General features: G+C 39.7%; 1 pseudogene; it reads left to right on the forward strand.

Annotated features, from left to right (window-relative positions):
* Nucleotides 1-14,099: 14,099 nt before the first annotated feature.
* LOC101681613 lies at nucleotides 14,100-18,475 on the forward strand (annotated as a pseudogene).
* The last annotated feature ends 4,646 nt before the right edge of the window (nucleotides 18,476-23,121 follow it).

Below are 23,121 nucleotides of genomic sequence, written 5' to 3' on the forward strand. Positions count from 1 at the left end.
TTGCAAAGTGTGGGTGTTTGAAGTGACACCAGTTATAGACTTCAGATCTTATATGCATTGCTCTTTTTTCCCCAAACAATATATTTGGAACCTCATCATTTCCCTTTCCTCCTGGCTTTGTATGTCTAACACCTGGCGCTGAATGCAGGTGCTGTCTTCCTGGTGATCAGCTTCACTCTCTCATGAGTGGGCATTTTTAATCATTTGTCACAATGGTTGTGGTCACTAACTCTCTTGCTGTGGGGTTATGAAAGCCTAGAAAACGTGCTTCTGGGGGAAAGTTCTCCATAACCACATCTGTTTCAGTTAGAGACTTGCTTGCCCTCAGCAGATTCGGGGCTGAAGCTCTGGTTGATATTTCTGGAACCTTTGCCCCAGTGGACTTTATGAAGACCAGGACCTTCTAAAGACCCAGGCATGTGGATGTTGGAAACATAGATCCCTGGTCTGAACTTTGTGATGATGTAATCCAGAACCAAATGGACACTGTGGGGCTGGCATGACTCCTGGGCCTATGGCCTGTCCGCAGCTCTTCCTTGGCTCTGAATCTGTAGGATGGGTTGTGGACAGCTTCTCTGGTGCTGCCTACCAAAGCCTAGCACTAACAGTTTAAAGCCCAAACCATAAGGGTCTTTATCATGCTCGTGACACATCTGCCTTGAAGCTTAAAAGCAATAATTACGCTCTGCTGTCCTGATCTCCCTTCAGGAATAAAGGGCTAGTCCCCTGGTCCTAAGAGGAATGTCAGTAGACAGTACTCAAATGTCTGCCCCTTTAGGGATTCCCTCAAGTGAAGATAGTTGGCTTTGCTCAAGGTCTCACCCCTTCCCAGAGTAACCCACACCCAAAGACAGACTGCTGCATTTAGGTCTAGCCCTCCGTACCCCAATTCAGGACAGCTGAAGGAACATCCTCTCTTCAGAACTTCCTACAGGACTGGCTGAGGTTTGGGATCAAATCACAGTATGACCTCTCTCTTCCCAGTCCGTTATCTTTCCCTCCTGCTCCCTCTCACAGAAGTTAATCCCAAGAGCACTGCCTCAGAGAACTCCTGCCTGCTGATCTTCATCCCAGAATCTGATTCCCAGGGAACAAACCCTTGCAACTGTTCAAACGCTTTGGCTGCTTGCCTCATGTCCTGGCTAGAGCAACTCGTGATGGCTCACATCATTACTCTGTTGTCTGTGTGAAAGCCACCTCACCTTTGCCTCATCTCCTCATACACATGAAGTATCCTATGTGAAGTGATAATAATGATCATTTCTCGAATATTCTTGAATTATTGTCTGTCTTGTCACTTTGCCTAATTTAAGGCTCTTGATAAGAGTTTTTCTAACATGGAGGCAGTTTATCAGCAAAAAGTGATGTTACCAGACTCCTCTATTGAAATGGCTGCTCTTGGTAAAAATTCTTAGAGGCTAAAAATTTTGTTAGGGTATTGCATTGGGGCAAAGCATATGTTTTCCGTCTGGACTGAGGGTGATAGTGAAGCAATAAGATAATAAGAGGAAAATCCTTTAGAATAAAAGAAAAAAGTAAAAGGCAGAACAAAGATATTTGAATAATCTGTCTTTTGAAGTGGCTTCTGAGCGTGAGGGCGTCACTCCAAAATTAACAAAAGGCAGTGGTTGAGAAATGTGACTAACAGTGAATAGATAGGAGCACAGGAACTCAACCATTAAAACTTTTTTTGCTGGTCAGTAACGCCCTCCGTGGGTGGGCAACCTCACACATCGGAGACAGGAATTTCTGGGATTCCAGGGACCTTTAGGCTCTGGGAGAACGGTCATTTCTTTCCCAGTAAAGGTGAGTTTTCACCTGCCTTTTTGAGTTGTCACCTGGTTCTGGTCTTCAGGTAGCGTCTGCCCTTGTCTACTTTCACTAAACCTGTGCAGGCTTGTCATGTTTGACTAGCCTAATCTCACTTAGATTTGTCTTTCAGTGGTTCAGATATCAGAAATACAGTGGTATTTCTGTAACTTAAGGAGGTTTCATGCTCTTACCTTTGCCTTTCTCTTATTTTCAGAAGGTAGGCATTCACCATTCTGGTGGGGCTCATGTCATATCTGATTACTGTCATACATCTCTGGTGGCTCTGGTGACATTTCTCTCTCTCCCCCTCCCTTCACTGCCTACACACACACAAGGCATTATTTTTAGCTTTTCATTTTGAAATAATTTTAGACTTACAGGCTGATTGCAAAAATAGAACAGAAAGTTCAGGTGTATGTTTCATCCAACTTCCTCTAATGTTAATATCTTATATAAGCACAGTACAATTATCCAGACTATGGAGTTAACACTGGTGCAATACGATTAAGTAAGCTGCAGAGCTCATGGGAGCTCTTTTCACCAGTTTTCCTTCAAATGTACTTTTTCTGCTCTGGGTGCCATGTTGCATTTTATTGCGTCTCTGTCTCCTCAAAACTGTGGCAGTTCCTCAGTCCTTCCTTGTCTTTTGTGACCATGAAACTTTTGAAGAGTACTGGTCTTTATTTTGTAGAACACTTAATTTGGCTTTTTTCCCCTCCTGATTAGTTTTCTAATGATTAGTTTGATTAATGATAGTTTTCTTATGATTAGTTTGGGATGACGCATTTTTGACAAGGATACTAAAGAAGTTATGTTGTATCCTTCCCAGTGCATCAGATCAGGGAGTACATGATGCCAATATGTTTTAATACTAATGACATTAACCTTGATTGCTCTGTTAGAATGGTGTCCACTACAGTTCTCTACTGTGAAGTTACTATTTTCCCTTTTGGAATTGATAAAAACCTTGAGAGATATTTAGAGACTATGTTAATACCCTGTTTCTTCTCACTTTTACTCACTAATTTTAGAATTTATTGGTGGATCTTGCCCACAATTATTAGTAGTGTTTGCCCCATAATGACTTAAGTTTTCTCTTACTCTTTCTATACTTTTAAATCAGAATTCTTCGATAAGGGAGAGCTATCTATCCTCATTTATGTATGTATTTATTTTTGTCAACCTAGGCTCATGGACATTCACTTTCTTCTGTGAATTATAATCCAGAACTATCATTAAGCATTTTATTTATCAAATTGTTCCATTTTTGGTCATAGGACTTTCTTCAGCTTGGCCCTTGTGTCCTTCTAAAGTACCCCCATCCATTTCTGAGTACTCCCTTATTTTCTGACATAACAAAATGTTCCAGGATCATCTTATAGTTTTCTTGCCCCTGTCCTGGAATCAACCACTTTTCCAAGGAACCCTGGTTCCTTTTATTGGTGAATGGTGAATGGTGTTTAAGAAACTAGGATCTGGACTCTAACTGTGCTCGTTGCTATTGGGTTATCACTGCTTCTAGGATCTCTCAGGAGACAGAACTAGGAAATATATGTGTATATACTAACCCATGTACACATATCGATCTATCTATTGATTGATCAATCTATTGATCTATCAACTATCATCTAGCTATATTAAAAATCATAAGTTCTTTCTGATACCTTCCATCCCAATACAACTCCACAAGGTTCATTGTAATACTTTCCTTATTTGGAACTCTGAGACTGAGAAATCTGACTCTCGTAATCTAAAATATATTTGCTTATTTATGCAACTCCAAATTTCACAAAATAATTCCAGAATTGTTAACCTACCTGCCTGTAAGAACCAGGTGTGCTAACTAGAGTACAATGTTGGTATGCAGTTCTCTTTGTCTTTGGCCCTACAATAACCAGTCAAAATACTCTTTTTTCAGGATACTTAGGCTAGGACTTTTCTTCCCAGTCTCCTTCAGTGTGGTTATGTTATTCATTATTATTGTTTATACTCCATTTTGGGTTGCCCTCACATCTTGGTTTAGTTCAGTTATTTATTGGGGACGATATGTTAAACATTATATTTCTTTTTTTTTTTTCACTTCAGTAACTTTATTGAAAGGTACATCCCTTAGTACCAAAACATAATGGCAGTTCGTTAGGCTACTCCTGCCAACTCAGAATGAACACCGAGGTAATCAAAGTAGTGAAATATATCAGCCTTTTGAGAAAACTGAAGTTATTCACAAAACGCAGTTTACGAAATTGTAAGGTATACTGTGGTTCCTTGGTTTATTTTCCAGTGCACATTTATCTGTAACATGATGTCAAAATTGGGTACAGTACTTCTGGATGGACTTGGGCTACTCACGGTGCTGAGTAACCCTTTACACTTTAATGCCATACATCGCCCTATAATTGCTAACTTTAAACATCTTATTTCTAAGAGTCAAGCCACACAAAAAAGTATCATCAGAGAAGTGTACCTCTGTGCTCATCCTTATGAACCCATTCCCATTCTTCCTTCCTTTCCCCTCTTTTGCTGACCATTCCCTGTAGGAGACAAACATCTTCAGTTTCTGGTTTATCCTTTTTATATTTATCTTGCACAAAGGAGCAGATATCTATGTATTTTCTTGTATCTTTTTTCTTACTTGAAGTGTAGCATATTATAGATACTCTTTTGCACTTTGATAGTCTCCCTCTAAATCAATTCATAGAGATCTTCCTCATTTCTGTTTTGAAACAGTTGCATAGCACTCGTTTGTGCTGATATACCAGAACTTATTCAACTTATTCAACCCCATGGCCATTTAGGTTGTTTCCAATATTTTGCAACTATAAACAACTCTGAAAAGAATAACCTTGTGGATATGTATTTTTCTATCGTTGGCAGTAGAGTCTTAGTGTTGGAATTGCTGAGTCAAAAGGTAAACACGTAAGTAGTTTTGTGAAATATCGTCAGATTTCCTTCCAGAAGGATTATAGGAATTTGTATTTCTACCAGCAACCTATGACAGTGCCTGCTTTCCCATAGCCTTGAGAACAAAATGTGTTGCCATACTTTTTAGGTTTTGTCTGTCTGATAGATGAGAAATGGTATATCAGTGCTGTTTTAATTTGCATTTCTCTAATTATGAGTGTGTTTGAAGATCTGTTATATTTGAGGGATATATATACATAATCTATTCACATCTTTTTTTTGCATTATACTATTAGTTATTTAGTTTTTTGTCCCTCAATTTTAAAAACTTTTGCATTAAAAACCTCAAGGGCATTATGCTAAGTGAGATAAGTCAATGACAAATACTCTATAATATTACTTATATGTAGAAGCTAAAATATATGGAGAGGGGTGCCTGGGTGGCTCTGTTGGTTAAGTGCCTGCCTTCAGCTTAGGTCATGATCACAATCTGGAATGGAGCCCATAGTCTGGCTCCCTGCTCAATGGGGAGCCTGCTTCTCCCTCTCTGTCTGCCACTCCTCCTGGTTGTGCTCTCTTGCTCTCTCACTCAAATAAATAAATAAAATCTCTTAAAAAAAAGTAAAAGTGAAAAATATGTAAAATCTAAAAAAACTGAACTCATAGCTCAGGGATAGGGGAACTGGGGGAAAGCTGGTCAAAGGATAAAAAGTTGCCTTTAGAAGATAAATGACTTCTGGAGATCCAACACACATAGCACAGTGATTATAGTCAACAATACTGTGTTATATACTTTAAATTGCTAACAGACTAGATCTTAAATCTTTTTACCACAAGAAATGATAACGGTGTGATAGAATGGACATATCTACTAATGTTATGGTGCTGAGATCATATTTCAATATATAAATGTATAAAATAAACACATCATATACTTTAAACATACATAATATTATATGTGAATTATATCTCAACTGAAAAAGGATAGTAGGGAAAAATAAAACAAGATGTAATCAGAGAGGGAGACAAACCATAAGAGACTCTTTTTTTTAAAAGATTTAATTTATTTATTTGACCGAGAGAGAGAGGAGAGAGAGAAAGAACAAGCAGGGGGAGCAGCAGGCAGAGGGAGAGGGAGAAGCAGGTTCCCCGCTGAGCAGGGAACCTGATGCAGAGCTCGATCCTAGGACCCTGGGATCATGACCTGAGCCGAAGGCAGATGCCTAACTGACTGTGCCACCCAGACACCTCAAAGAGACTCTTAACTATAGGAAACAAATTAAGGATTGTTGGAGAGGAGGGGGAATGGGGTAACTGGGTGATGGACATTAAGGAGGGCATGTGATGTGATAAGCACTGGGTGTTATATACAACTGATGAATCACTGAACTCTACCTCTGAAACTAATAAGGCACTATATGGTAATTAATCGAATTTAAATAAATAAATTAAATAAATAAAAAACAATAGTAGTCTTTGCGGCATATGTTGGGATAGATGTCATTCTGACTCTCCTACAAGGACTTTTGTGCTTACATTGAGCCCACCCAGATAATCCAGGTCATCTCCCCATCTCAAGACACTTCACATAAACATATCTGCAGAGTCTCCTTTGTCACTGGGACACAACACAGTCACAGGTGCTGGGAGATAGGGTGTGGAGGGTCATTATTTAGAAAACTTCATGTCTGAAGTTTTCTACTTTGTCTGGTGGGAATAAAACCTCTTATTTGCCCTGGGTGAGTTTTGAAGATAGCTTCCTCAAATCCTTTAAGTGACTCTTCCTCCAGCCTTGGGTAGTCTCCTTGTAGGCCTCTATAGATCAGTGCTCACGTGAGTACTTGAGGGGAACCCTCTGCAAATCTTTGGAGTTCTTTCTGTGGTCAGTTTTTTCTCTTCTATCACTCTGTTCTGTGAAATCTAGAAGCCTTGGGCCTCTCTAAACCCCTTGTTCTTTCTCCTCAACTCAGGGTGACTGCCCTGCAGTTTCTAAAATCTCTCCAAACACTCAGCTGTGGTAATCACAGACTCGTTTTGCTTCCCATGTCTTAGGAATCATTCTTCTTCTCCTCATGTCTACTATCTTGAGACTCTTCGTTTAATTTAGTTTCCCAAAGTTTTAGTTGTTTCAGGAGGGCAAGTAAATCTGGTTCCTGTTAGTCCAATTTGACCAGAAGTGAAAGTAGAGGTACTACTTTAAAAATACACTTGAGGGGCGCCTGGGTGGCTCAGTTGGTTAAACGTCTGCCTTCAGCTCAGGTCATGATCTCCAAGTACTGGGATTGAGCCCCGCATCAGGCTCCCTGCTCAGTGAGGAGTCTGCTTCTCCTTCTCCCTCTGCCTCTCTGCCTGCTTGTACTCTCTCTGTCTCTGTCTGTCTGTCTCTCTCAAGTAAATAAATAAATCTTTAAAAAATAAATAAAAATACACTTGATATTACAACTATGATGGTCACAGAAGTTTATGAAACAGGGGTCTATACAAGAGGACCAACACTTCATAATACAACATTTATGAGCAACTTTTAAGTCCAAGGCAGCGAGCTAGACTTTGTCAAGAACACAGATATGCTCCTTGGTCTTGAGGGGAGGAACATGTGAGTCGATATGGTTTGTTTTTTTTTTTTTCGGAGGTATCAGGATGGAGAAGAGGAAGAAATATATATCACTCTATGTTAGAAAATTTCTTCCAGAACAGTTTTTAGAATGGGGCCTAGGCTAGAACCACTTGCATTGGCTGGTTTCATTTGTTTCCCTCAGCCAAGAATGTCCCTGAGAGGGTAGCTTTGCTGCCTTGATAACATGCTTGTTTCGGTTCACTATGCAGATTCCCCCTGACAAACAGCTATGAACTTCACAGGAGACATATAAAGGAAAGCAGGTCACATTTAGTAGATACTCTGCTGTCACTTGGATAGCCATTTTTATATGCATATTGTCCAAGAGGAAACAAACTTCCCTTACTTAGATCTGCCAACTAGCAAAGGGTAGGGTTGGTGGAGGGATCCAAGCCTGACTCTAAAGCCCATGGCCTCATTTCCTGCCTCCTGAAGGCCTGCCTCAGTTTCAAGAGTACAAAAGTCTCCATTATTGCTCCTGTCCTCCATTGCTGCCTGTATTTCTGAATTTCGGAATTGCCTGACGTTTTGGTTTCTGGTTAACATCCTTATATTAGAAAACATACTTCTCTTGTTACTTGCTTGGGTATGACTCCTGGTGCTTGCTCTCCAGTATCTGTGTATTTCTAGACTCTCATGTTCTTCCTTGCACCTGGTTCTTAGTCATTGCTTTAATATGACTCTTTCTTTGTTCAACCTTTTATGTGGTCTTGTTTCCAGATTCCTCAGCTCACTCCCTGGCATTGCTATGATAAGACAGACAGCTTTCTATCCTAAGCTTCTAAATTTGATGTGTTTCTTTTTTCCAGGTCTGATTCCAGCCCAGTTCTTCAACGCCTCCCCTTGGATGACTTTCAGATGTAATTGAATGCCCATATGCACATGAATATTCAATATTCATTCATTAATTTTTTTTGGTTCACAAACATAATTTCATTGAGCACCTATTGTGTGATGAACTCTAGAGATATAGTAATGCACTAAAATGGGCAGGGCCTAGGGAGTGTGGAGTTCTATTATCAAGGACTGAGAAACATCCAAGCAGAGCCAATCCTTCTGTACCACTTCATCAGAAAGAGACTACTAGTATGGAGAGATGAAAGAGAAGAAAGTGGTCAAAAGAAAAACCATCAGCATATCATTTCTGCATAGTGTACAGGGCTGTGGAGGATGTGGTATTTGTAATTACTGGCCGCCCAAAGCTCCCTATATTAGTTTCCCAGGGTGCAGTGGATATTGTCTCACTGGTCTGGAGGCTGGAAGTGAAGATCAAGGTGGTTGGCGGGTTGCTTCCTTTGGAGGCTATGAAGGAGAATCTGTTCCAAACCTCTCTGCTAGCTTCTAGTGGTTTGCTGGTAGTCTGGGGTTAGGGTTCCTCGGCTGGTCCATGCATCACACTATTCCTTCATTTTCGCATAGTGTTTTTTGTGTGTTTCTTTGTCTTTTCTCTGTGGATGTCTGTCCCTGTGTCCAATTTTCCCCTTTTTATAAAGACCCTAGTCATATTGGATTGGGGCCTATCGTCATGGACTCCCTTGAACTTCATTACCTCTGTAAAGACTCCATTTCCAAGGAAAGTCACATTCCGAGGTACTCGGTGCCAGGACTTCAACAGATATTATTTGGTGGACACAATTCAACCCATAACATCCCCCTTTAAGGAAGATCTTGTTGCCTTAATTGCTGGGAAGTGCTGCCTGCAAACAGCATCCAGGTGTCAGCCCCCAAAGGGCTGCCTCTTCCGTAGAGAACCACCTCCCCCAAGACCACGCTCCTGATAAAGTGGCCCATCAGGCAACAGTACGCAGGTCTGGCTTTCCTCTTTCAACTTGGAACAAATCTGAAGGACCCTTCAGTCTTCAGATTGCCCCCTAGGGTTGCCTGAGGCCTCTTTTGGTCTGGCACGGCTACCTGGACCTCTTCCTCTGCCCAACCTCCCAACCTCCCACAGATGTTGGTCCCTCATTAACTGTTACATCCTGACTCAGGAGAACCTAACCTACAGAAGGCGGACAGAAGAAACAAACGTCCTTAGGGTGTAAAACTTCTGGGAGGCAAGAAGGCGAATGGAGGGAAATTAAACCAGAGAGGTAAGCCAGGGCCAGATGATGCATGATTTGGGAAGCTGTGGGAAAGTTAGGGTTTTACGCACTAGATGGAAATCCATAGGATAATTGTGAGCAGGGAAGGAGGATCAGTATGCCTTTTGACAAGATGAGCTAGGCTGCTGTCTGAGCCTCCTGGCCTCTGAGCCCGCTCACTGTCCTGTGAAATGCGGGGCTTCCCTTGAGACATGGTAGTTGTTTGACTCAGAGGGGCCCTATGATAAGACAACAGAGAGAGGCCTCCAGCTTTAGCTGGACTTGAGCCTAGAAACGCCTCATTCCTGTAGGCCCCTCCTCTTCACCCTTTCAAACTGCCTTGGGCTGAACACAGCTACATCTGTGACCACCTTTATTAGGAGTTCTACTGGCCAAAGTGTTTTATCAACATGGAATCCTGAATTGCCTTTTCCTCTTAGAGTAGACCTCTACTCGATTTTTCAAGACCAAGTTAATTTCTTTTTTCATTGTAAAAAAAAAAAAAATGACATGCCCTTGGTAGAAAATTTGACAAATAAACCTTTCAAAAAAAATTAAAAATTGTCCAGTGAGAGCCACTGTTGGTGCATATACATATCACCCAGCATGGGTTACGAACTTGAACTCCTGTTATTGCAGCAGGTTAACACAAACAAAGATACGGATCTAGGTGAATATTATAGTGATCTGGGGAGCTCATGCTTTATCTGAAGGCTTAGCTTCTTTCCACCCTGGCTTGCTGAGTTTGCATAAGCTCATTCTAGGTTATGGTCCCTCTGTCCAAAAGATATTCACTAGTGTATCCTGCCTACATCTACATCATTTTGTTTTACTCTCCCTCTTTTTTCCTCCACATTAAATATACTGGCTTCCTTAGTGTTTCTCTAGCATGGCAAACATGCTCATTCCTCGGGGTTTTTTCACTTGTTCTTCCCTCTGCTAGAAGGTTCTACTATAAATATCCAAATGGCAGGGCACCTGGGTGGCTCAATCGATTAAGTGTCTACCTTTGGTTCAGGTCCTGGGATGGAGCCCCAGGTTGGGCTTCCTGCTTAGTGGGGAGTCTGCTTCTTCCTTTGCGTCTCCCCCCCGCTCATGCTCCTTCTCTCTCTCTCTCTCTCTCTCTCTCCCAATCACTGTCTCTCTCTCAAACAAATAAATAAAATCTTTAAAAGCAAATAAATAAGAAAGTAAATAAGTAAATAAATGAATAAATATCCAAACAGTTTACTTCCTCACATTCATCCTGATCTTTGCTTAAAAATTACCTCCCTGGAGAGAATTTTCTTTACCAGGCACATAAAATCACATCGCTGTTATTCTTCTCCTGACCCTGATTTATTTTCCCTCATATCAGTAATTGTCATATTACCTGTGTATTTTCCTTTGGCAGGACTTCCTAATATTTTCTCCATTATGACACACTGAGAAAATGATAGTATTGAAACAGCAGGCTAGGGAAAATGGAGGAGGCCAGTTGTGTTTTCTGTCAGTAAAGTTGGAAGTGGGAGAGAGGTTTCAGCCTTTGTAGGACTTCAATAGATGAGACACATCTGTCATGGTTTGACACCTGTTGACATCTGTCCCTCCACCAAAATGTGAGCCCCGCAATGGTCTTTTTGTATTTTTTTAAAGACTTTATTTATTTGAGAGAGGGCAAAAGTGAGAGACATCACAGAGAGCAAGGAAAAAGCAGACACTCACTGGAGAGATTGCCCTACACAGGGATCAATCCCAGGACCCTGACATCATGACCTGAGCTGAAGGCAGTTGCTTAACCAACTGAGCCAGCCAGGTGCCCCAGCCTTGCAATGATCCTTAAAGCAAAGCTTGATATATAGTATGTGCTAAGTAAGTTTTGCTAAATGAGTATGTTATATCATGAATGATATGTCATAAAAAACTCATGAACACTTCAAAATACTTTTGACTGTCATATTGGGGTTCTATATTTTATTTAATTGATCCTCTTACCTGTAGGGTTTTCTTGGGGGGTACTTTTATTAGGGGAGTACTTATTTAAAATCTGCTTTCTGGGATCCTTAATCATGAATTGTTAAAGACTTGGAAGGAATCCTGTGCATGTTGCCGTGTAGAGCATCTGAGTAGCCCCATCTTCCTGGGGAAGACATCAGACTCGAGGAGGCACACACCATTTTAACCTGGATGCAGATACACATCATGTCCTAACGAATCCTGGTATGTGTGCTCCTGGAACAATCCACAACATCTCTGGGCATGTTTAGTGTATCATTCAAAAGGAATGAGACTCAGTACCTGTCAAATTCTCTGTAAATCTCACGTCCAACATGAACCACACAAGAATTCCACCAATAAATTTTTTCCTTGATGATCACTTCTGAAACAGAAACTTGGAACAGAATCCAAATGAGGGATGTGAAAGATAGTAAATGTATGAGGGACAGGCAGGAAAGAGGGAGATACTGATAGTAAAACTGAGCTCCCCTCCCTCTAGATGATAGGGGAAACCATGCAGACCAGTGTACTTAATGAATGCCACAGGCATTTTTCTCATTCCTGTTGGGCAAGGTGGAAGGTTAGAGTCTTTTAAATTGTACCTGTGTGCTAGGCCAATTAATCAAAGTGTCTTTACAGGACAAACACTCAAACACATTTTATAAAATTCAACCCAACCCTGGTTGCACGAATGGTTCATCCATCAGAGTGTCAGTGACTTGTGTGGATTTATGTGTTTATGTACATTTTCTTAAAAGAATTGTTATTCTTTGAAAAGTAATGGAAACATCAAGATTTTTTCTTCTCCTTACATAAAAAAGATAAACACACTGTCATGGGTATGAGTCAAGAACTTCTGGACTCGAATCCTAGTTCTGCCATTTACAAATGTATGATCTTCAACAAGTGACTTGACTTCTGTGCCTGTTCTCTGAGGATAATAAATATTTCCCGAAATATTAGGAAATGAGGTAAAGACTCTAAGGGCTTCACTGGTAATGCAACCTCCAACAGGATGAAGAAATAGATTTTTCTCTCCCCGTCCCTCTTTAAAATTTCTCATTCTATACTTAAAAGCCATACTTCTCAAAGTGTGTTCCACAGAACACCTGTTCCTAGACATGCTCAATAAATAGGGACTACCACATACCAGCTTCCCTCTTAGAATTTCATTATGCATATTACCATGTTGAAACCTCAGGAATTATTGAGTGGAGAAAATGGATTGATTTTGTTTAATTGGATGCTTTCCAGTCTTATTTGACCAGATTGTGGTGTTTTGTTTTGTTTTGTTTTATGACATGTCTTACAGAAGCTTGCTCCAGGACCCTGTGATGAAATGAGAAGGAGAGAATGTGTTTCAGAAGAAAGAATCACTGAATTTAGTGGAAATCAGGAGTGTCCACAGTGAAGCTACAACATCGCATCTGGAAAACTGGAGGACCAGTGCTCGCTTCGGCAGCACATATACTAAAATTGGAAAACTGGAGGACCAAAGTTCTTTGTAGATATATACATCTTATAATGAATTGATAGTTTTTAATAATCACAAATAATTATCAATTTTAACTTATTTATTTCTTTTTTAAAAAATATTTTATGAATTTATTTGACTGAGAGCACATACAAGCAGGGGGAGCAGCAGAGGGAGAGGGAGAAGCAGACTCTGCTGAGCAGAGAGCCCGATGCAGGGCTGGATCCCAGGACCCTGAGATCATGACCTGAGCTGAAGGTAGATGCTTAATGACGGAGCCACCCAGGCATCCCATAATTTTAATTTATTTAATTCTCTTCTGCTTGATAACTCTTGGTTTTTTATCAGCCTCTGTTATTATATTTTGGCCTGTTACTTATCTTTTCCTTTTTTTTTTTTCAAGCATCAACTTTTGGCTCACTCACTGTAGGTGTATAAGGGTGGAGTCTCCCTTCTTCACAAAACCCTTAGGCAGGTGCAGCTTCCAATAGTGGTGACTCATGAATGACAAGATGAGGAACACTTTAAACATTGATTATAATGAGAGAGCAGCAAGTTATTGCTTGATGAGGTTGGATTTATTAATAGATGAGATAATCCAGTTGTTGCAAAAAGTCTGACTTGTAGTTTCTTCGAAACTTCTTATAATCCTCTCTTATTTATTTAGAAAAATTTTCTGAATCCGATCCCATTACTGTAAAACAGAGAAATTTCTGTATCAGCACTTCATACATTGCCCAGAAAAATAAAGACAGTGAATTTTTAAATGTTAAATATAAGAAAAGAGGATAATAGGACAAGAGTGCAAGTAAGACTGGAAGAAAGATAGCTGCCCTTCACCCCCACCCCGAAACCAGGATAAGTTACTTACAAAACCTGATTCTTATCCTCATCCAAATAAGAGAAAAGAAGGAAAAATAATAAAAACTTGCAAGCACAAAATAATAAGGTCCCTTTGAGAATTGCTAACAAATACCCTGCAACATAAAGGAAATTGTAAAATTGTATAAATATGTCTGAAAAGAGAAAATTATAGAGAAAAAGAAAATGTTTTTGACCCTCCCCCCGACTAACAGATGGGGAAGAGAATCTGTTCATTGCTGACGCCAAAAGACAGACTCCTACTGAATATTTCATTTTCTTCCCCTAAAATAAAATAGTTGTGCACAGAAACTGGAATGGGTAACCCCTCCCCACAATAATAAAGTGAAAATAAATAAAAATATCTATCGCAGCCATGTCACATCAGGCACTGCACAATTCCAATCTGGAATGGGACTTCTCTTGTAAATGTTATGAATTGATTTCCATTTCTATTAATGGCAGGGTAAGTGACTTGGACCAACCTTTTTGCAGAAAAGCAACTACAAGTTATGGATAAAATGCAAAAATAAAATGTTTTTTTAAAAGCACTGAAAAGCTGACAAGATAGTAATTTCTAGGGCAAACTTGAAAAGAAAGTAGGAACGCAGATGGGTAAAAGGAACCTAGAGGCCACTCAAGACCTTTGTCAACCAGAAAAAATTAAAACTTTAGTTTTAACAGCCAGGGTGACATGTCCTGCCTACGGTGGAGAGTCTAAGATGAGACTGTCACTACTATAAGCAGAAGTCCCCAAAGGTTATACTATTAGGGGCAGGGTGAAGCACAAGTGAATTGGCCTTTTGGTGTATTTTTAGCTGAAATTGACATCTTATGGAATGCCAAAGGGGAAAAAAATATGTAAGGACAAAACCCTCAGGCATTGAATTTAGTCTGAAGTGATCTCGAACAGACAATGTCCTTAGATACTTGGTTTAAGCAAATGCATATTTTCTTTTGTGTATTTTGCATCTTTCATATTACTCGAATTATTATTGTTTATTTATTTATTTTAGAGAGGAGCAGATAAGGTGGGAGGGGCAGAAGGAGAGAGAATCTCAAGCAGGCTCCATGCTGGGCATGGAGCCCAACATGGGGCTTGGTTTCATGACCCTGAGATCATGACCTGATCTGATTTCAAGAGTTGGATGCTCAACAGACCAAGGTCCCCCCATATAAATACGTTTTCAGTGATACTTAACAGCAAACAGTACAAGTCACACAAGAAAAAAAACACTAAGCATGAGAATAAGCAGAGAGAACAGCTGACAGAGAGATCCACTAAGACTTCACATATGGAATTATTAGTCAAGGTTTGTAGAACAACTATGCTTTCAATGTTTAAATAAATAAAAGGTGAACTGAAAATATCATTGCCAACACAAAAACCTTATAAAATGACATCAGATTTGGAAAAGAACCAGTTAGAACTTCTAGAAATAAATATATGTATATAAATAAATAGATGTAGATATGAATATGAATGTGGATGGATATATGTATATATATGTAAGCATATATAGATATATTATGGATTAAGGCGTAAAACTAATAAATTACTCATGAATACAAAGATAATTGGGTGCATTTGAAGATAAGTCAGAAAAAGTTATCCAGAAAGTGTCACAGAGAAAATAAGGGATGGAAAATACAAAAGACATGGGGAACTTGGGAGATAGAGTAAAAGGGTCTAACAATGATTTAAATAGAATTCCAGAAGGACAGTAGAGAGGGAGTAAAAATATAATGGCTATTACTTTTTAGAACAGATGAAATACATAACCCACAATTCTAGAAGTCCCCCAATTTCAAATGAGAGAAGTAAAAGAAATTCCCACCTACATTCATCAGAGTGAAAATGCAAAACAGCAAAGACTAAAAGAAAGGCAAAAAAATTGGCCCAGGATAAAAGACAGATGATATTCAATGGAGTGGCATTTAGACTAATAGCTGATGCTTCAACAGCAGCAATAGAAGGCAGAGGAAGTGAATAATATCTTCAACATATTAAAAGAAAGTAACTACTGATAAGAATTGTGCAGAAAAAGTATCTTTGAAGACTGAGGGCAAAATGGATACATTTTTAAAATTCAGACTTTTTTTAGAGCAGTGTAACGTTCATAGAAAAATTGGGGAGAAGGTACCAAGATGTCTCATATATCCCCTGCCCCCCACATACATAGCCTTTCTTAGTATTAACATTCTACACCAAAGTGGCATATTTATTAAAATTGATGAATCTGCAATGACACATGGTCATCATCCAGAGTCCATAGTTTATATTAGAGTCCACTCTTGGTGTTGTACATTCTATGGGTTTGGATAAATACATCCATGTAATGACATGTATCCATCATTATAATATCATACAGAATATTCTCACTGCCCTAAAATTTTTCTGTGGTCCTTCTATTCATTCCTAGCCCCTCCCTGCAACAATCCACCCAAATTCAAACCTCTGGCAACTAATAATCTTTTTTCTATCTTCCTATTTTTGGCTTTTACAGAATACATGTAGGTGGAGTCACATGGCATGTAGCCTTTTCAGATTGGTTTATTTCATTTAGTACTATGCATTTAACATACATTTATTCCATGTCTTTTCATTACTTGGTAGCTCATCTCTTTTTAGTGCTGAATGATAGTCTGCCTGGAGGGACCACAGTTTATTTACCCATTCACCTACTGAAGGACATCTTGGTTGCTTCCATCCAAGCTGCTGCATTATGAATCGAGCTGCCATAAACACCCATGAAAAGGCTTTTATGTGGATGTATGTGTTCAGCTCCTTTGTGTAAATACCAAGGTTGCTGGATCATATGGTGAGAGTTGATTTAGTTTTGTAAGAAACCACCAAACTGTCTCTGTATCATTTTACATTTCCACCAGGAATGAATGAGCGTTCCTGTTGCTCCATTACCTCACCAGCATTTGGTGTTGTCAGGGTTCTGGGTATTGGTCATTCTAATATGATGTGTAATAGTACTTCAGTTTTGTTTTAATTTGCACTTATCTGAGGACGTATAAAGGATATCTTTTCATATGCTTATTTGCCATCTAGTGTATCTTCTTTGGGGGAGTTTCTGTTAAGATTTTTGGTCCATTTGAATTGGGTTGTTTGTTTTCTTCTTGTTGCATTTTTGGAATGGTTTATATATTTTGAATATGAGTCCTTTGCCAGATGTGTACATTGCAAATATTTTCTCCAGTCTCTGGCTTGCCTTCTCAATCTCTTGACATTATCTTCCACAGAGCAGAAGTTTTTAATTTTGATGAAGTCCAGCTTCTCAATTATTTCTTTCATACGTATTGTGCCTTTGGTGTTATAGCTTAAAAAGTCATCACCACACTCAAGATCATCTAGGTTTTTTCCCCTTGGCTATTCTTTTGTGGTCTGAGCACCCAATTTTAGTGTTGGGGAGGTGGGGGTGGTTTTCCCACACCACCAAGCAATGCTCCAGACACCAGTTGGGTGTCTTAACAATTCAGCTCAATTCTGACACTGTTTACCTGGAGATAACACCAGATTCCATGGGTTGAAACTTTAATCTTATAAGACTGATCACTCCCTTCAGATGCCAGTTGCAGGCCCAGGTTGTCACCCAAGGTCCTTCTTGGATTCAATTAATTTGTTAGAGCAGCTCACAGTACTCAAAGAAACATTTCACTTACTAGATCACTTATTTATTATCAGAGGATAGAACTTAAGAATAGCCAGATGGAAGAGATGTACAGAGCATAGTGTGGGAAACAGGCACAGAGCCTCCATGCTTTCTCCAGGTGCACCACTCTCCCAGAACTTCTACGTGTTCACCAACCTGAAAGCTCTCCAAACCCTGTCCTTTTGGGGTTTTGTGGAGGCTTCATTATATAGTCATGATTGATTAAATTGATGCCAACCAAGAACTATAACGTGGGGTTCATGCTGAGGTGAATCAAGAACCTCATGCAGACGAAGAGATTGGGAAGGTGGCAGCGGCTGTACCTATCATTATCTCCTGGGTGCTCGAACTCTTCTTCCAGTCACTGTTGACAAAGACCTTCCAGGTGACCTGGTCCTGAAGCACCAAACCATGACCACATCCCACCTGAAGCAGTGTCTTGAGCTGGAGCAGCAGTTTGACTTTATTTTTTTAAGATTTTATTTTACTTTATTTATTTACTCATTTATTTGAGAGAGTGTGTGAGCAGGGAAAGGAACTGAGGCAGATGGAGAAGGATAAGCAGACCCAGAGCCCAGTGCAGAGTCCAACAGGCTCAATCCCATAACCCTGAGATCATGACCTGAGCTGAAACTGAAAGTCAGCCACTTAACCGACTGAGCCACCCAGGTGCCCCCAGCAGCCTGACTTCTTGAAGGACCTGGTGGCCTCTGTGCCTGAGATGCAGGATGACAGGGAAGATAACACCATGGAAAGGGAGAGGGGCCAGAAGCCAGGCAACAATGGCTGGAGGAATAGGAGGATAGGAAGCAAAGGCAAGGACAAGAAGCTGTCAGGGATGGACTTGGAGCAGGAGGGTGGGTCTGAGGACATAGATGCGGACAGGGAAGATGAGACACCAGGGGCTCCACCTCAGTCCAGCCACCCCCTGCCCACTTTTAGAGTCCCCTCATGCCCTTCACTTTGACTTTGCCTTTGTTGCTAGCACCTTCTCTCCCCAGGCCCCTTAGCACCACCAGATATAGAGGATGAAGAGAACTGTGACTCTCAGAGCTCCCTCTCCTCCCAGGCCACACCCACTTTTAGCTGATTTTTAGTTGCTCTGGGTGGAAAAGAGAAAATAAAGTTGTTCTTAGATTTATTAAAAAATTAATATCTCAGGATTTAAACTCAATTTGCCACCTTTCTCCTCACCCTGGAGGTGGAGGTTGGGTGGGGTGAGATCAAGCACCAACCCTCCAATCATGTAGTTGGTTCTCTTGGCAACCAGTAACCCCCCCACTTAGGTGAGCTAAGGGCTTTCTGAAGATTGTCTCATTAACATAACAAAAGACACCTTTATCACCCTTATCAAAGGAAGAGCAAAGGGTTTTAGGAGCTGTGAGCCAGGAACTGGGACTAAGACCAAATATATATGAGAAATACAGTTTGGTCATCTGAATGACCAAATATGTATTCCTTGTAAGTCACAATATCGTGAATCTCTTTTAGGAGTTTTATACTTCTGATTTATATTTAGGTCTGTGATTCATTTTGAGTTAATTTTGGTGAGGGATGTAAAGTCTATCTAGATTCATTTCTTCACATGGGAGTATCCAGGTGTTCTGCACCATTTGTTGAAAAGACTATCTTTGCTCCATTGACTCGCCTTTGCTCCTCTGTCAAAGATCAGTTGACTAGACTTATGTGGGTTTATTTCTGGGCTCTCCATTCTGTTCCATTGGTCTATCTGTCTGTCTTTTGCCAGTACCACATTGTCTTGATTATTGTAGTTTTATCATAAATCTTGAAGTCAGGTAGTGTCAGTCCTCCAAATTTGTTCTTCTCCTTCAGTATTGTAGTGGTTATTCTGGGGTTATTGTCTGTACAAACTTTAGAATTAGTTTTCCAATATCCACAAAATAACTTGCTGGGATTTTGATTGGGATTGAATTAAATCTATGGACCAAGTTGAGGAGAAATGACATCTTGACAATATTGAGTCTTCTTATCCATGAATACAGAGTATCTCTCCATTTATTTAGTTCTTTAATTTCATTCATTAGTTTTGTGCAGTTTTCTTCATATAGATCTTGTACATATTTTGTTAGATTTATACCTAAATATTTAATTTGGGGGGTACTAATGTAAGTGAAATTATGTTAATTTCAGAGTCTACTGGTTCATTGCTGGCATATAGGAGAGGGATTGACTTTTGTATATTACCCTTGTATCTTACAACTTTGCTATATTCACTTATTAATTCCAGGAGGGGTTTTTTTTCTTGGTCATTCTTTTGGTTTGAAAGAATGACCTCTGTGAAATCATGCCCTCTGTGAAAAACAGCCACTTTTGTTTTTTCCTTCCTTTGAATATATTTTTATATTAAGAAATTGAGAGAGTTTTCCATTAAGAAAAGTATAAAGGGTAAAGTATGAAGGATATACCTCATGCTGAAGGAAAGTGATCTCAGATGGAAAAATATGAGATGAGAAAAGAAAAGAGCAAAGAAAATGGCAAAAAAAATAGGGGTAAAACTAAAGGCAATTTGAATGTATAAAATAATGTCTTACAAGGTTATCAGAAAACAAAGTTCATTATAGAAGTCAAAGCTCCGGGAAGTAGTTAATGAATTTACAAGGTTTTAGAATACAAGGATAATATATAAAAATATAGTGTATTTCCATATGTTAGTAATAAGTTATTAAAACTTTTTTTTTTCTCAGCTCCTTTACAAACTGTGGGCCTTTGCTCAGGGAGCTGTCTGGGACACCTGCTCTTGGTATAAGCCCCCTATAAACACTGCCTGAACCTTAAAAAAAAACAAAACAAAACTTCAATTTTTAAAAAGCATACCATTTAAAACAGCTACAGTAAACATGAAATATTTATGGATAAATCTATAAGATATGTGCAGTATCTGATATTGAAAACTACAAAACAATGCTGAAAAAAATCAAATAAGACCTAAATTCATAGAAAAATATACCTGGCTCATGGCTCTGAAGACTCATTATTGGTAAGATGTCTATTTCCCCCACAAGGATCTATAGATTTAACACAATCACAAAATTTTCAGCTAGATTTTTTGTAACTATCTAAAATTAATTCTAAGGTTTAGTTGAATTATAAGGAAACCCGAATAGGAGAAACAATTTCAAAAAAGAAAAATACAATTGATGGGGCACCTGGGTGGCTCAGTTGATTGAGCATCTGCCTTCAGCCCAGGTCCTGACCCCCACCCAGGTCCTGGTGGGCTTCCTGCTCAGTGGGGATCCTGCTTCTCCCTCTCCCTCTACCCCTCCCCCTGCTCACGCTCTCGCTCTCCCTCAAATAAATAAATAAAATCTTTTTTAAAAATAACAAAAATGGGGTGCCTGGGTGGCTCAGTGGATTAAGCCTCTGCCTTCGGCTCAGGTCATGATCTCAGGGTCCTGGGATTGAGCCCTGCATCCTGCATCGGGCTCTCTGCTCAACAGGGAGCCTGCTTCCCCGACCCCCACCACCCCCACCCCCGCCTCTCTGCCTACTTGTGATCTCTCTCTCTCTGTCAAATAAATAAATAAAATCTAAAAAAAAAAAAAAAGATATGATCATCATTAAGTCACCAGGGAAATACAAATTAAAACTGCAATGAGATACTACTCTACACCTATTAAAATGGCTCAAATAAAAAATACTGACCATACAAAGTGTTAGTGTAGATACAGAACAACCGGAACAGTCATTCCTGATGGAAATGTGAAATAGTACAGTCACTCCAGAAAACAGCTTGGTATTTTCTTTCAAAGTTACAAGTACACTTACTATATGACCCAGTAATCCCACTCCTAAGGATTTACTGTTTACTCTAGAGAAAAGTAAACTTCTGTTCCCACACAAAACCTGTACATGGATGTTAATAGCAGCTTGAGTTATAATAACACCAAACTAGAAACAACCCAAACGTCCTTCAATAGGCAAACAGATCCATAAAATGAAATCTTACTCTGCAATAAAAATGAGCAAACTATGGGGCACCTGGGTGGCTCAGTGGGTTAAGCCTCTGTCTTCAACTCAGGTCATGATCTCAGGGTCCTGGGATTGAGACCCACATCAGGCTCTCTGCTCAGCAGGGAGCCTGCTTCCCCCCCCACGGTCTCCACCTGACTCTCTGCCTACTTGTGATCTCTGTCTGTCAAATAAAAAAATAAATCTCTCTTTTTTTTTTTAAATGAGCAAACTAGAGATCCACGCACAAACATGGGTGTATTTCAAATGCATTTTCCTAATGCCCAAAAGGTCTCACATGGTAAAATCTCATCTCCATGACATTCTGGGAAAGGCAAAACTGCAGGGAGGGAGAACAGATACGTGGTTAGTAGAGTTAGGGGAGCAGGAATGTTTGACTCTAAACCAAGCAGGTTGAAGTAGTATTGAGGGGTGAGGGGGCTTTTCTGTATTCTGATCTCGATGGCAATTACACAACTCTACGCATTTTGTCAAAAATTAGAACTGGACACCAAGAAAGGGAAATGTGACTGTATATAAATAACAAAACTAAGCAAAGGTAATGCTTGTAAATGCCTCATGCACCACAGAAATAAGGCTTAAAGAGTGACTACATATCAGGGTTGGAGTGGTTCTGTTGTCCATTCTTTAAAAAAATTGTTTTTGCTTTAAAAAAAAAAGGGTAAAAATGTGCTGCATTCTTTGTTCATTTGAACGAGGAACAAACAAATCATTTCAGAAACATTCCTTAGATTGTCCTAAATGCAGGTGTTGCGACATGAATCCTAACTGTGAGAGACTGTTGATGGGTTCATCGTATATTTTATCAGGACAATCTACAGGACTTTTGGAGCTATAGCCTTTAAAAGATAATGACTCAGGTAAGCCCTTCTGTTCAGTTTTGTAAACGAAGAGACCACTTGAAGAAAACGCTATGGCTTGTGCTAATATATATGTAGCTTAAAAATAATAAACCTGGTGATTCACAGACCTGTACCCCTGGGGATAAAAATATATGTTTATCAAAAATAAAAAATTAAAAAAAAATAATAATTACATCTGGGGAGGTGAATCATGAGAGACTATGGACTCTGAAAAACAATCTGAGGGGTTTGAAGTGGTGGGGGGGTGGGAGGTTGGGGTACCAGGTGGTGGGTATTATAGAGGGCACAGATTGCATGGAGCACTGGGTGTGGTGAAAAAATAATGAATACTGTTTTTCTGAAAATAAATAAATTAATTAAAAAAATAATTACATTTGAGATCTGTTGAATGTGCACATCACACTAAATTTTCTTTTCAAAAGTATCATGTCATCATTTAATCTGGCAGCAATTCTTTAAGTCACTGTAGAACCCCCAAGAGTGACTGGTATCTTCACAGAAGCGACACGCCCCACAGACAGTCTCACCAACATAGGCAGACCCACATATATATACACACTCCCATATGCACTCACAGGTAGACACATATGCATAAAAATAATGTATACACATGTAAAACACACAGGCGTGTACATGCATGTTCACACACAGCAGGCAAACACACAAGCACACCGCCCCCAATGGTGTGTGTACTTTCTTTCCCCCCTCAAAAATGTAGATCATCTGTCAGAATCCAGAGGGTAAGAATTGCCTTTTAAGGGTATGGTGTCTACCTTAAATAAAGGGAGCTTCTGCCTCAAATCCTTTTTTTAAATAAGCTGGCTATAAATGAAAAACCGAGGAAGGATCAAGCAATACTTGGGATTTTCAGCTAAATTCTTTA

The sequence above is a fragment of the Mustela putorius genome, unplaced genomic scaffold (genome assembly GCF_011764305.1).
Source record: "Mustela putorius furo isolate JIRA1106 unplaced genomic scaffold, ASM1176430v1.1 tig00003903_pilon_pilon_pilon, whole genome shotgun sequence".
Taxonomy (NCBI): Eukaryota; Metazoa; Chordata; class Mammalia; order Carnivora; family Mustelidae; genus Mustela; species Mustela putorius.